Source organism: Chrysoperla carnea, chromosome 3 (assembly GCF_905475395.1).
Source record: "Chrysoperla carnea chromosome 3, inChrCarn1.1, whole genome shotgun sequence".
Classification (NCBI taxonomy): domain Eukaryota; kingdom Metazoa; phylum Arthropoda; class Insecta; order Neuroptera; family Chrysopidae; genus Chrysoperla; species Chrysoperla carnea.
In genome coordinates this window covers 42,274,930-42,279,679 of record NC_058339.1, presented here as the reverse complement: position 1 = coordinate 42,279,679, position 4,750 = coordinate 42,274,930, and the positions used below count along the sequence as shown (strand labels likewise).

Genomic DNA, 4,750 nt, shown 5'->3' with positions numbered 1-4,750 from the left:
TATCAAGCTGAAATTTACAGCGCACTCAGGATGTAAAAAATGAGGTAGAGTTCGTAAATGAGCAACATCCGTTAGAGATAGAACGAAAAAAATGTTCCTTATCAAAAAATAAACAACTTTTGTTTGAAACATTTTTTCGTAAACACCACTGTTTACCCGTGAAAGCGAAAATTATGCGCAAATTGTATAGTATTTATTATATGGGAATATCAGTTATATATATGTGTCACATGTATGTATGTGTAATGTGATAGAGTAATCAACACTGTCTATGCATGGTATTTCAACAATTAACTTAGTCAATTGTTTGTTTTTACTTGTTTAAAAAAAATATTTTTATTTAAGTCGGTAATCTTTTCAAAAATTTTAAGAATAGATTTTACTTTTTATGTTTTTATGTGTAGGTCGGTACTCTCTCTAGATTGGCAATAAAAAATGTTTGTAATGATTTAAAAACCACAATATCAAATCATCACTAAATGTCGGGTTATGTACCATTTAATTTCAATAAAATAAGAATGTATTTACTAATATTTTATAAACTTTTCATTCAAATAAAAAAGTGGATTAGTCTTAAGTATCAGTGTATCTTGTAAAAATATAAATTTGCACTGAATATTCAATGTTTAAAAGTGTAAAAGTCAACTAAACAAAAACGGCAGAGGATTTTTTTTAACGGCTGCAGCGTTTATTCGTATAAAGTTAATCAATCGACTATTAAACCATTATATGAAGGCCTTGGTTTCAAAGAAAGAGTGATTGGTTTGGCGGTAGGAACTTTAATTTTTTCGAGATCGAGAAGATATTTCGATACCGAAAAAATGAAAATGTTCCAAAAAATTTGAATTTTTATTTATGAATTAATCATCCTTTTATTTTTTTTGTGAAAAATTCATATCGATTCTCTGTACGGTTTGGGAGAAATTAACTGTCAATTTCAGTGGTTTTACCAAAAAAAGTTTAGTAGCAGTAGAGTAAGCGACTTGCTGTAACTTTTCTCAGTTCAAAATTTCGATAACTATTACTTCTACGGAAATTAAGTTAAGATCCTTTTTTTATGTAAAATTAACTGACAAAGAAATTTCATAACAGCTAAAACTGCTATAAACCTAATTGTTTACGAGAAAATTTAAAAAAAATCTATTTTCGCAGCTTTTGACCTTGAGTAACTTTTTTGCGCATATGATTTTGCAATTAACTTTTCATAGATCATTTTTTGCATACAAATAAGACAATCTTGGTGAAAAAACTTCACTTGGTCTTTTTAAGCAGAAAAACCATTATATTCCTTTACTTGGCTATATAATGAATAGAAAAAATAAATATTAGTTTAAATATTTTGAAAACGAAATATTTCCGTTCGACTAATTTTTGAATATTGCATTCAAAAAAATACAGGCATTCGTTAACGCCATCATTTTTAATTACCTTTTTAACATATTATTTCAATTATATCTGTTAGGGCGTTGGTCATATGATTGAAATATCTTAATGTCCACTTACTTCAAAAAAAGACTGACCGCTTTTACATTCACAAATATTATGAATGAATATTCTACTTAGGAAAAAAATATAACAATTATTAATGTAAAATTTTAAAATATGACATTTAGCACAAATTTTTATGATGAATGGCCTTTTATGAATTTTTAATTTACAAAAAGTGTCAGAAAAATATGTGTACATTAAATATTAAAAATATTAACCTAACATATAAGTATTATATTTCGTTTTACTACAATATATTTTTCGGCTTTTACTTTTTATTTAAATTTGGTTTGTACGCATAATTTAATATTTTTAAAATATAATTATGAAAAAAAAATCACTTGATTGTAACAGACTGGCGCCAACATAAGAATTAATCATTTTGTTTAAATTATAATCATGAAATGTAGTTCTATGTTTGATGAGTTTGATGAATAAAATGTTTATTTAATATTCATCCACAAAATTATCTAGAATTTTATCTAATATTTGATAAATTTACTAAAAATATTATGATATTTTTAAATGAAATTTGCCATTTTAAGTTGCAACAAAAAATTATGGTTGAACACCGCAATCTAACAAAAATGAAAAAAGATAAGAGAGCATTTTCCAGTATCACACTTAAATATACTGCGGAAATTTTAAAAAGAAACTCATACTAATTCATAAGTGCGCTGGATTAGGCAAGAAAATTACAAGAATCTTATAATATCTCATAATGGCTTAATTCCCAATAAGGTATTTTAGGCCAATTACATACGAAATAAAATTTTCAAAATCTGCAAAGCTGACCAATTCAAATTGTGTAGAAACATGAATTATTATAAAATATTCCAATTCCAAGTACTTAACCCAATTTACTTTTATAGGGACGATTTTAACGCAAAAATTTTAATCTGTTGATTCTTTGAATACTAAGCAATACGTATTAAAATTAAAATCTATCTAGTTCTAGATTGTCAAAATAACACATTCCATTAATATTCACATTAATTAATTCACCGAATAGAAGGCTTCAAATACTATATGGGGTCCTACAATTTATAGTAACTGATATCCCCATAGATACCCCTAATGTAGGTAGGTAGCTCACCGTCTCTGTTTTCAACATTTTAAAATAGAATGATCGCTATTTTCGATCTTACAACTTGACACTTTTAAGGAATTCTTTGCCAAATGAGAAAAAACCTTTAGAATATAAAAATTGTTAGAAATTTGTAAGTATTTTTTCATTCTTTACCATTTAACCAATCAATGAAAAATGAATATCACTTCACTACATAGTTTAAAACAAAGTTGCTTAGCGCTGTGTGTCTGTCCCTATATATGCTTAGATCTTTAAAACTACGCTACGGATTTTGATGAGTTTTTCTTTAATAGATAGAGCGATTCAAGAGGAAGGTCCATATTTTCATGATAATTCTTATTCAAAGTATATCTATCCCAAGCTTCATCATCCTGAACCGCTCGGTCATTTGACAACGGAACTTATTATCGGTTCATTCTTGTTTGTAGTCTACTTGGCGAGAAACATCTTTATACATCATGTATAAACGCAAATATTGTCCTCATTTTTTTGTAAAATGTGTAAAACTATGATCTGGTATGTTTGGGTACATGTAAAATTACCTTAAAATTGTTATAAAAGCATTTTAACATTACTTTATATTTCAGACTGAAAAAAATATTTCGCCCCCGGGTGGGCTCGAACCACCAACCTTTCGGTTAACAGCCGAACGCGCTAGCCAATTGCGCCACGGAGGCAGATGATTATGATGTACAAAGTATTTGAACACACATACTGATATAAGAGCTAGGTCACATAAATTAATTTCAAAACGGCTATATTTTGAATATTTCTTTGCTCATTGAAATAAAGTAGGGATGATGTATGTCGGGTCCTGTAGCGGTTACTTCTACTGTGTATACTAATATGTTTTCTCGAAATTGTTAAAGAAAAAGAAATCATTCTTCTAAGTTTTACCATTACATGTGTTACATGTGGTGTCTATCTGTCTATCGACACCGTTGCTGTTAAACGGATCCATTGATTTCAATGCGGTTTTGTTTGTTTGAAAGGAACTTTGATTGGAAGTGTCTTTATTTATGTTTCCAGAACAAGTAAAGGGTAAGGGGGTTGGTCGATTTTAAAATTTTGTAAATTTCACTTACACCAATATAAATTATAATTGCCAGACCATTATTAACACCGTGCCAGATATTGTTCAAATAATAAGAAAAAAGTATTTTCAAAGCATTTTTTTTAGGAATGTAATATCCAAAATGAAACCGTTTAAAAATAATCTATCGAAAACGTTGATAGTTTTCGAATGTATCATACTATAATATTATAGAATAAAAATAAAAATTTTAACGCATACTCTTATGGTTTACATTTCAAATAATTTTTCTGCCGTAGTTGATGAAAAATTATAAACGTCCCCTTGTGAAAAAATTATACAAAGTATTTGAAAGACACATACTATAGGTAATATGGAATTAGAAAAATTTTTCTCTGATAATTTCCGATGTATCATTCCAGCCATGATATTAACATTTATTAGAATTTCACATGGTTCATTCAAAATGTGAAATAACAAATTTCTAATCTTGTATGATTAGATATATTCTCTTACTTTAGTTGTATTCTTAACTTTTTTATTAATTGCTGTACAAAATACGATGAACAGAAATTAATTAAGGTAATTAACTTGAGAACACTCAAAACTTACATGTGATGATATAAGTAATATGCTTTATTAATTATGTTGTTTCAGATAACATTAAATAATTTGTTAAGTGTTATTTTGTTTTTTTGAGAAACATACAATTTACACTAACATAGGTGTATACAAAATAACACAAACCACAACAACATTGAGTGTGTTTGGTTTTTTTTTTGGTTGACCTTATAATTTTTTAATTTTAAGATTCATTCATATGTTGACAGGTGAATAAATTTTATAAAATTAATATTATCAAGCAAAAAACCTCGTATAATGTGTATCTATGTCTCTCTTTCTCTTTTTAGTATACTATTTAATAAGTGTGATAAAATGATTGAATGGTTGCATTAGCATCATATCACTCATCAGTTTCAGTTATATAACTTTCGAATGTTTTTTTACCGACCTTATGCATATATGTGAAAATCTAGAATCTAAAGTAGACAGGTGAAATTTACAAAATTTAAAAGAAAAACCCGAAAAATGTCTCGGGAACGGACCCTGAAACATAGTTAAGAAAACTCTTCATTAAA

At 27.5% G+C, this 4,750-nt stretch overlaps 1 non-coding gene across 1 annotated transcript; it reads right to left on the bottom strand.

Moving 5' to 3' along the window:
• Nucleotides 1-3,181: 3,181 nt before the first annotated feature.
• On the bottom strand, nucleotides 3,182-3,255 carry Trnan-guu. The gene has a single exon. It is a non-coding gene; the product is annotated as a tRNA-Asn (tRNA).
• Between the last annotated feature and the right edge of the window lie 1,495 nt (nucleotides 3,256-4,750).